The 11,345-nt window shown below is 33.5% G+C and overlaps 1 pseudogene; it reads right to left on the bottom strand.

Moving 5' to 3' along the window:
- Window positions 1–5,455: 5,455 nt before the first annotated feature.
- LOC131051861 (small ribosomal subunit protein uS2c-like) lies at window positions 5,456–6,220 on the bottom strand (annotated as a pseudogene).
- Window positions 6,221–11,345: the final 5,125 nt, after the last annotated feature.

The following is an 11,345-nucleotide window of genomic DNA, read 5'->3' as shown; positions in this document are numbered from 1 at the left end:
CATAGCAATCATGAGTCAAGGATTAATGAAGAGTTTTTTTGCATCCATGATACAATCCTTAAAAGCATCCATGATACAATCTCAAACACACTTTTTATTGTTCTCTTGGTGATTGTGCCCAATTGTGTATGTCTTGCTTATGTATGAAAATGGCATTTTGCAGCTTTCCACTGACGATGTATTTGAGATGTCTTTGATTTAGATATGGCATGAGCTTAGTCATAGAGTCAGACTAGGGAGTTGGACCATCTCAACCATAGTGCGCCTGCATATGTATATAGTTTTGTGTATTCATTAAAGATTTTCATTTAATTTTAATCAACTAAAGAGAAATATTCATGACTTACAAGGATGAGGCATATTCATTACTTACAAGTAATAAAAAAACTTACAAGGATGAGGCATATTCATTACTTACAAGTAATAAAAAAACTTACATGGATGAGGCATATTCATAACTTTTGTAGTCCTACCTTGGATATCAACACTAGAAGCAACTCATATTGTTCGTGTACAGACAAGACAATATGGGAGTTCATTATACCCAGCAAATTGTGGTTTTGTTGTTCGTGTTGGCTCTGTTGGACCCTACAATTAAGATTCAATATACATTATTCAATAAGATTAACTGTGCAACATAATGAAATATTGAAAAGTGTATTATCTTGTTGAGCTTCGCTTGGTTTCGAGAATAGTTTAATATTCTCTACTTAACAGGGCTAACCACGTGAAGGTGGAAGCTCATTTGGCCCCTTCCCCCCTCCACCCCTAACATCACTCTAAATTCTCCGTTAACATCTTATAACATTCATTCATTCTTTCTTTCTACCATTAATAAAATATAGCATTCATTCATTAATATCACATAAAGTTCATTAACCCATAACATTGATTAACATTAATTAACACACAAAATTCATCAATATTAATTAACACATATCATCCATAACCATTAATTAGCACATAATTACATTCACTAACACATAAAAATCAGTCATTATCAAATAAGTTAGATTACAATCATTTCTTTCTTTGTTTTTTCTTTGAAGCTATGAAAAGACTAAGTGGAACATCGGTTTCTTCATCATTTCCCCCCTTTGCAGATGTTCTGCCAACTGCTCGTGATCTTGATGTATGCCTAGTCCTATACTGAGGACGAGGACACTGAAGCGAAGGGGGGTCCTCTGTAATAACAAAGAAATGGGTTAAATTCAAAAAAAAAAATTATTATTGTTACAAGTATTTCATTAATTTAGAGAACATAATTGTTGTGCTCTTTACCTGATGGGGCCACATCATTTTGTGTAGCCTCAACCTCAACATGCTGAACACCCTCTAGATCATCTGGAGTTGAAATACTAAAGGTTAAATTAATGTTGAACACCAATTGCAATTCTATTTGTTTAAAGCAATAATAGTGGTCCTCTTTAACTGACTGGAGAACATCACGTTCTTGATGTTGTGTACCCAGATCATGCTCCACTTGCTCATCACCGACTACATGCTCTAAAATATTAACAAAAAAGGTTACATTAATTACTACTCTAATTACAAATTAAGATGTTTAATTGTATTAATAGCTAAATAAATAAATTTGAATAGCAAATGAATACCTCCACTACTGGGATGCACATCCGGACCTTCATGTGCAAGTGGTGTTTCACAATTAGCAGGCTGCATTCCAATGACATGCACATTGTTATCATTGCTTGCTTATTTAAAACAAATATAGTCACTTTATGTTGGATCTCAACAATCAATTAGATTATTGGTAAAGTATTAAATTTGAAACAACTTCCATTTAGCATATTTACTTGTGTGATGGATGCACTCGAATGTTGTGTATTCCCACTCAATTCTCGTAGCCAATCAACCATGGTTGAATAGCCTTGCTGGTAGGCAATTCTCTTGTCATCTTTTGTGGGTGCTCTATTGAATTCAGAGCCTTGCATTTTTGCTTGGTACCGTGAATTTTTCTTGCATTGTTTGGTAAAAAAAAAAACGTTTGCAATTTATTAATATTTTGATGCAATATTTCGTTTACATGAGATACTTACAATTCATGCAACAAGTTTCATGTAACCACTAGAGCCGAGTTTGTGTTTCCCGTGCTTTTCTTGCCTTTCCTTGGTTGCCTTTGATGTGTCACTCAGTCTATAAAAAGTTTGAAATATGTTAGATTATATAAATATAAAGAGTAATTAACTAGTACATAATTACACTCTTAATAGTATCCCGTACCTTCTTCTGGCATCTAGTGGTGTATTTCCTTTTTTCCTTTCAATTTTCTCTGACATCCAAAATTAGGTCCTTCCACTCCCTCTCTGGAATCATGGGGGGACGCTCGTACTTCAGGTTCCTCTCCAAATGGGTCCTGTATTAGTCCCTCACATACTTTAGATATGTGCCATCTTTTTCAAGGAGCTTAGTTTTGTCAAAGGTGTCATTTCCAAACCACTCAACCATTTGGTTTGTCAATTCATCTTTTAACCTTTTTTCTTGGTCATTCCACCTTTCAAAGCAAAAACAAACCTGTTAGATTCATAAATGAACTGAAGCTACATTTATTACACTTCAAGAAATGGATCAAAGGAAAACTATTCTAGCAATGATATGAAATCAAAAGTGGATTAGGGTTAGTTCACATATGATGTACCACCTTTTACGTATGGTGGGCCCAAATATCTGCAATGCAATGTCACTAAGATGTTTATAGAAAATATCATTGCCTGTAAAAAATTCATGGGATCATTAGTCCAAAATGAGTGTTCATAAAGTAAATTACAATTAGAGTATATATAATAATAATTTTAAAGTACCTGGAACATTTTGTATCTTTAAGGGAATCATTTCTTCGTTGCTCACCACCAATGTGGCCTGCAACGTTCCCATACTAGCAATACGAGAAGATCCAGGAAATGATGATATGTTATCAGCAGTAGTCACCTCTGGCACATCCTCATGTGCATCTCCTCCTACAAAAAAATGAATCCACTATGAAATGGCATTAGAATTCAAGAAAGAACGCTTGAAGGGAAATAAACACATGACAAAAGATAGAGCAAAAGAGGGATCTACCAACAGTGGGCAGGCCAATATGATGTGCACTACAGGATGTTTGCATGATACGTGTTGCCGACATTGCAGTCAGTAATACAGGTGAGGGTAACCTCTAATGAGGTGGCAGCGACATTTGCACAGTAACATTGACAACACCTAAAGAATAATACATTAAATATATCAAACATTAAATATATGAAAAGTGCAAGAATTGTAAACAAGGATGAACCTTTATTTTGAAAATTGACAGTATCAAGTATGATGTGTTTTGGGTACTCAGAGTGATAAGCCAAGCAAGTGATAATACAAGAAAATCGTCATCACCTGAAGATCCTGCAATACCCTGATTGTGGGAACGACTTTGATGAGGGCGGATAAATTGTTGTAAAAACAATACGTACATATTTTAGTTAATGACATAAAACAGAATAAAATATAAACCATTATTGAACTTTTGTTATAATTAAAGCTTTCATTACTGCTTACTTGCAAGTTTTCTGCTGTCCGAAGCAATAATTCCACCCTCTCTCGTATCTCATCAGTGATAGTATGCACGGCTGCCAAATCAACAATCTCTTTTCTAATTTTTATAAGAGGCATTTTAAAGAATTTCATAAGGTCTGTGGGATCTTCAGGGTCATCATCGCTTAACCCTAATGATTCCACATCCCTAGAAAGGTGCTTAGGTACTGCAAATCCCTTTCCCTTTCCCCGAACATCCGTCTATGTCAAGAATATCATTAACAATTATAAAATTAGTATAAATCACTAAAAAAAAGAACATAATAATGTAACAGTTTGCTTCTATCCAATTTGTACAATTACAATGAGGTTTACCTGCTTGGTAGAAGTGTCGCAAGCTACATCTCTGTCTATGATATGTGATGGATCCATATCGGCCTGTGACAAAGAAAAAATATAAAAAAATGTTAGCGAAATTAAACCAATAGACTTAGCAAAAAAACTTCATAATAAAATGGTATATTGGATTCATTAATTGGAGGTTGGTCAATTTAAATGGTATATAGTACGTACCACCCCTATGATATTAACTTTGTTTGTATCTATATGATTCAAACTGTAATTGATTAGAAGCTCTTCGCCTGCACTTATTGATTTTATCGCACATACAAATACACGATTTTCCTCGCGCACCTCAAATATGCAATTGGGTTGTTTATTAGTTGACCCAGGTCGCGTACTATTTATAAAACCTGCAATATTCCTTGTTGCTTTTGGCCGACCATCAATGTATACAGCCACTCATTTACTTTGATCATTATTTTTTGTTGTATATAATTTGCTAACAGTGCATACCTACGCATACTTTTTTTATATTTAACAATCTGCATCCAATGTTTGTAATTGTAACAAGGTCCAACAAACTCCATCAATTCTACAACTCTATTGTAACAGACCTTTATGCCATCCATGGAAAATAAGCCTAAATCATGTAACGACGAAGGTGCTATGCAATATATCCTATCGTTAACAGAAAAATCGGTGTTTATTGGAGGAAGTTCCTTGGGCACCCATTGTTTCTATAGATGTTTGTACCTCAGTGGCACCTCAATGTCACTTTTTGTCTCATCATCATAACAACATGACCCCCCTTGAGCAAGGAAAAATTTCATGTGTTTATTGAATTTTCTTCTAATCTTTTGACCTCTTATTGATCTCTCTATTGTAGACCTACTACATGTGTCACTTTCATTTTCTATTACTGCATTTCCTCACTCGACGAAGACAGATCTGACAAATACCTATTTGGGGGTACCTGGACTCCATGAAATGAGAGAGTTAATTGGTAATGAGAGAGAAATTTTGCAAATGAGGGTAATGTTGATGAAGAAGTCAGCCCTAAAGTTGATTTTGGGATGAAAATTGGAATAAGTCCAACTGGGGCCTCAAGTGTTGATAACTGTATTAGATTTGCTGCTAATGTCGAGGTTTGGAAAACTGAGGAAGTTTGTTTTCCAAGTAATTTTAAAAAAATAAACTGTTTCTATAGAGTGTATTGACTAGTTATACCTGTCCATCCATGAGACTGTGCATGAACTTGAAACCCCCCTATTTGCCAATAAAAATGCTGACCTACTTCCACACCAGATATCTCGTAGAAATAATTCAGCATGTTAATAGGAAATTGTAAAATATCCATATTACCCTTTATATAGAAAGATGAACTTCAAAAAGAAATGATTTTGGTTCAATGACCGATTCCTCAATTATTTACACTATCATCAGTCAGGCTACGAAATAAAATAATGGAATGATTATTTGATTGATTAAGAAGATTTCTTTATTTCTATCAAAATAGATTATCTTAATCTATTCTATAAGATTTGGGAATAGTAGCCAACTTAGTTATAGCTTCTCTTTTTTTATTTTTAATTCAATTTTTATAGTACAATTCTCTACCCGCGCAAATTGCTAAAATTAATTTATTTAGGATCAGGCGGATTGGTCCTCTACCATCATCATTGGCTGGGATTGGGATATCCACGAGATCTGGGTCACAATCTGTATCAACTAAGCAAATTGTTGGAATACCCAAAGTTCTACATTCCCAAATAGCAGTATATTCTCCTTTTTTATCGAGAATTATTACAATATCGGGCAATTTTGTCATGTATATAATACCCCCTAGATCTTCCTGCAATTTGTTCAATTCTCTCTTGAGTATTGTTGCTTCTTTTTTCGTAAATCCATCAAATCCTCCCGTATTTTTTTTTTTCGTTAAATTTGTGAATTTTTCAAGTCTTGCTTCTGTAGTAAACCAATTAGTTAACATACCCGCGAGCCATTTTTTATTTACATAATGACATCGACCTGCTAAAGCAGCTAATTTAGCAGCATCAGCTGTTTGATGTTTTGTACCAACTATCATAAATTGTTTTCCTCTTTTTGCTCAATCAAACACAAAATCACAGGCTTCTGATAAAAAACGAGCGGTGTAAGTTAAATTTATAATATGATTATCTTTACGTTCTTTAAAAATGTAAGGTACCATTTTAGGATTCCATTTTCTGGTCTCATGACCAAAATGAACTCCTACTTTTACCATCTCTTTCAAATTGATGTTCCAATTTTTTTTCGTCATTTTTGCTTTTCTTTTTTTACTATGTGTAATATCTACATTCCAATGGAATGGGTTAGATTGCTTGTCGTAGCGTACTTGGTACAAGTATTCATTTCATTTTTTAAATGAAATCTAACAATTTGCTTTGCTCGTTTTGATTTTTTATTTTTTATTTTTACTAGTTTCTTTTTTATTTTTACTAGCTTCTTTTTTATTTTTACTAGTTTCTTTTTTATTTTTACTAGCTTCTTTTTTATTTTTACTAGCTTCTTTTTTATTTTATTTTTTTTGTTTAAGAGATAAAATCGAGACTTGATATTGATGCTCAAAAAAAAAATCTTCGACTTTATTGATAAATAGACTTTTTTTACTCGTTCTCGAATTCATTTTGCTCCATTTTACCAAACGGTTGAATCCAGTACCGACAGGTATCATTCCCCTGAGAATAACATTTTCCTTCAAGCCCTTCAACCAATCAATGCAACCTTGAAGAGCAGATTTAGCTAGGACCTGAGCAGTCTCCTGAAAACTCGCTTCTGACAGAAAACTTTGAGTATTCAGAGATGCGTTTGTCATTCCCAATAAAATGGTTCGATAGTTTATTCTTTTTTCTAGAGCGCGATCCATTCTTTGTACTCGTGATAATCCAACGAGTTCTCCGGGTAAAAAAAGACTACCTAGTCCATTTTCCCAATTTTTATTTTCGGACCTGTCGACATCTACAACTAAAACTTTCGATGTAATTTGGCGAACAATAATTTCTATATGTTTATCAGAATTTTGAACCCCCTGGGATCGATAAACCCTTTGAATTTCATCGACTAACTGGTTTTGACTATCCTCCATAGTCATTCTAACACTGGTGAATGACCCCCAAAAGTTTCCAAAAAACATTGCTAGGTACTGTTCAATTTTTGAAATCTTTTTTTTCGATTTTTTGATATTGAGGTATTTGAGCGGACTTCTGACAATTGTTTAACTTTAGGAAGACCTTGAATTATATCATCGGATTTTAATCTTTCGTATAACAGAGTTAATAATGTATCTCCTTGGTAAAGAATTTTCCCATAATAACTATTAAGAGTTGCTCCTCGAGTACCCAAATAGGGTTTAGCTAATCTAATGACGAAAGATTCCTCATGAACAACTACAATTTGACCAGATCCTTGGAGTTGTTTATCTTCGGATATCCATATACTTTCGGAAAAAAATTGTCCAAGGCTGACTACTGGAAATGTTTTTTCAAAAAAATTGGATAGGCAAAAGTACAAATTCAAATTGAAGAAATTGAAAATAACATTCCTGCATGAATCAAATTTATAGATTTCCCTCTTTTCGTCCATAAAATAGCATTTAGCTAATTGGAAATTATTCGAGTCATTGTTAGAAATTGAACGTTCAGTTAGTAACACTTTTTTATAAGTCATGAAATGAGAGTATGGGAAACGATTAGCAATACTATGTAAATGACCCAGGAGACCTGACAATTCAATTCTTTTTTTATTTGCATCCAACTTTTTTACTGTATTAATAAAAATTGGGAAAATGGACTAGGTAGTCTTTTTTTACCCGAAGAACTCGTTGGATTATCACGAGTACAAAGAATGGATCGCGCTCTAGAAAAAAGAATAAACTATCAAACCATTTTATTGGGAATGACAAACACATCTCTGAATACTCAAAGTTTTCTGTCAGAAGCGAGTTTTCAGGAGACTGCTCAGGTCCTAGCTAAATCTGCTCTTCAAGGTCGCATTGATTGGTTGAAGGGCTTGAAGGAAAATGTTATTCTCAGGGGAATGATACCTGTCGATACTGGATTCAACCGTTTGGTAAAACAAAGCAAAATGAATTCGAGAACAAGTAAAAAAAGTCTATTTATCAATAAAGTCGAAGATTTTTTTTTTGAGCATCAATATCAAGTCTCGATTTTATCTCTTAAAGAAAAAATAAAAAATAAAAAAGAAGCTAGTAAAAATAAAAAAGAAGCTAGTAAAAATAAAAAAGAAACTAGTAAAAATAAAAAAGAAGCTAGTAAAAATAAAAAAGAAACTAGTAAAAATAAAAAATAAAAAATCAAAACAAGCAAAGCAAATTGTTAGATTTCATTTAAAAAATGAAATGAATACTTGTACCAAGTATGCTACGGCAAGAAATCTAACCCATTCCATTGGAATGTAGATATTACACATAGTAAAAAAAGAAAAGCAAAAATGACGAAAAAAAATTGGAACATCAATTTGAAAGAGATGGTAAAAGTAGGAGTTCATTTTGGTCATGAGACCAGAAAATGGAATCCTAAAATGGCACCTTACATTTTTAAAGAACGTAAAGATAATCATATTATAAATTTAACTTACACCGCTCGTTTTTTATCAGAAGCCTGTGATTTTGTGTTTGATGGAGCAAAAAGAGGAAAACAATTTATGATAGTTGGTACAAAACATCAAACAGCTGATGCTGCTAAATTAGCTGCTTTAGCAGCTTGATGTCATTATGTAAATAAAAAATGGTTCAAATGACCTTGTTTTAGCATTATAAAACTATTATCATGTTCAATAACAGTTCTATCAGGATCATTTTTATTCAATCATAGTCTGTACCATTTGACAACGAACAAAACTAATTTGAAGGAATTAAAGTCACACTCAAGTATATCATCCAAAATGCCATAGTATCGATTTTGAGACTGTTGAGGATGAATGTCATTTCTTGATGAAATATTTGTCACCTCAAAGACTGCAGTAATGCCAGAATCACAAGTTTTCTTCGTGTCATCCAACTTTTTTTTGCGAAATTTATGACCACTGCAACACATAGCATTGTGGTGTTTGACTTGCGATATGTCAAACATGTAAAATTTATTGCATTGTGAGTTGATAAACATATGGGTGATTAATAAATTTATACGTACCTATTTATCTCTTAAACCATATGCTAAATCAATTTCCCTTTGCGTAACATTGGAATCTCCATTACGATGTACTTCTTTAACCAATGAAGCCACACCTTCCCATGTTAACGTGTGTCCAGCATGTTGACAATGTTCAATCCATACCGTCATACAATCAAGGTTGTTTGCAATATACAAATGTAGTGCATCCCACTCTCGACCAACTGTACAAAAAATAAATAGACATCTTACAATTGATTTATTTTGAAGATTAAGAATTAATTAACTACAATTCAATCTACCTTTCCCCGTCAAGTACTCCCCTTCAAATTTGTTAATGGTGTTGGGATCCCAAATGCGATCCACGTGGATCTTTGCTGCAAACTTAGGAAGATATTCAGAAATGTACACCATAGTCTGGCATACCATATATCCCTCCACCATAGAACCCTCAGGATGTGCTGTTTGTCGAATCAAAGCCTTAAAAAATTTCAAGTGCCTCTCAACCATCCACATTGACCTAGTGTGTATAGGTCCACATAATTCAATCTCCTCAACTTGGTGTATGAGGTAGTGTTCTTGTGCATTGAAAAAAGCTGGAGGTAGACACTTTTGCATTTCACACATTAAATGAGGAATTTTTCTCTTCCAATATATTATATCATCTTTGTGGATTTCTTTACATGACAACCACCTACAAGGTATTGAAGACGCAAAAAAATATATTACATAACAAGTAAAACAAATCGCAAATATAATATCTATACAACGAACTAAACAAATATCACTACTTACCTCATGTATTTTCCAAGATCATATATGACTTTCTTGACATTATTGTCGAAGTCGTCTGGGAGAGATAGAGGTAGAACGTACTGCAACAATTATAAAATTATCTTTTCATTTTTTTCTAACATAATGAAAAGTACACGTACGCGCGGTACTTAAATACATACTAAAAACACAAGAACATGAATTAACTTAATGAAGGTATGCCAATCATGTGTTTTCATCCCTGGCCCAAATTCACTTTTCTTTGATATTAGATTGTTTATGTTCGCAGCAAATCCCATGGGAAATCAAATTTTTTCGTATGACTTCTTTTATAGCATTGCTTTGCTGGTCCGTTAATAACCAAGGAAGCTCACTTATATTAATCTGGTCTCCATGGCTATTTGATTGAATGACATTTATCATTGCATGATTGGAATCCTGAATGTCACTACATATTTTGACAATTTTTTCTGTCACGCCTTCCATCCAATATTTTCCATTCTATCTCTGTTATATTCTTTCCAATATGCATACTATCAAACAAATGAACAATTTGTAACTGCTCGTAGTAGGGCAACCTACTAAATTGTCAAGGATAACTTTTTAGTCCCTTAGGAAGGTGGTCATTTATGCCTTCACGGCCTTCATGATCATCAATCACATCATCAGTAAACAAAACAAAAGAGAAAAGATGTTTTATGACAAACCAATAGATGGAATGACATTACCTTGACGATTAATTCTATTATATTCCAACTTCCACAGGTGAGGTGTCATTCTTCGTGGCTTTGATGTATTCTCTTCTTTCCCATTGAAAAGATGTTTTTCAGTATTTCGATACTTATGATTTTTGTGGAGAAAGTGCCTATACTCATCAAACACCTGCTTTCCTAAACTTTTTGAATGACGAGATTTCATCTTTGGACCACAAACAGGACATGCAAATTTTCCCTTTGTTTGAAGACCTACAAGATAATATATAATTGGATTAAATATGATAATTTGTTGAATTATAATGTTCATGCACAACTTAAACACTATAACATACCACAAAAATGTGTTAGCCTTGGGGCATCGTGTATTGTCCATAGAAGCGTCACATGGAATTGAAATTATCTTTGTCCTATTGGTCTAGAGATGTCATACATAGTGACACCATTCCATAACTCCAACAACTTGTCGATAAGAGGCTCGATATATACATTCATATCTTTAACTTGGTACTTACCTAATCGAATGAACAAAAACATTACATAATTATTATGACCATTTTACTGCAATATTTATAATTAAATTTAGACAACTATATTTAAATGATAAAATACCTGGAACAATCATTGCCAACATTATGTGCTCCCTCTTTATTGACATCCATGGAGGAATGTTATTGTTGATAACAAAAACAGGCCACACTGAGTAAACAGGTCTCATCTCTCCAAATGGATTGACACCATCCACTGCCAATGAAAGCTTGAGATTACGAGGTTCTTCTTTAAAGTGTGGCCACTTTTCCTTTATGTCCATCTATGTTGAACCATC

Source organism: Cryptomeria japonica, chromosome 3 (assembly GCF_030272615.1).
Source record: "Cryptomeria japonica chromosome 3, Sugi_1.0, whole genome shotgun sequence".
Lineage (NCBI taxonomy): Eukaryota > Viridiplantae > Streptophyta > Pinopsida > Cupressales > Cupressaceae > Cryptomeria > Cryptomeria japonica.
Note: the sequence above shows the minus strand (reverse complement) of the source record. Positions and strands in the feature narration are given on the sequence as shown.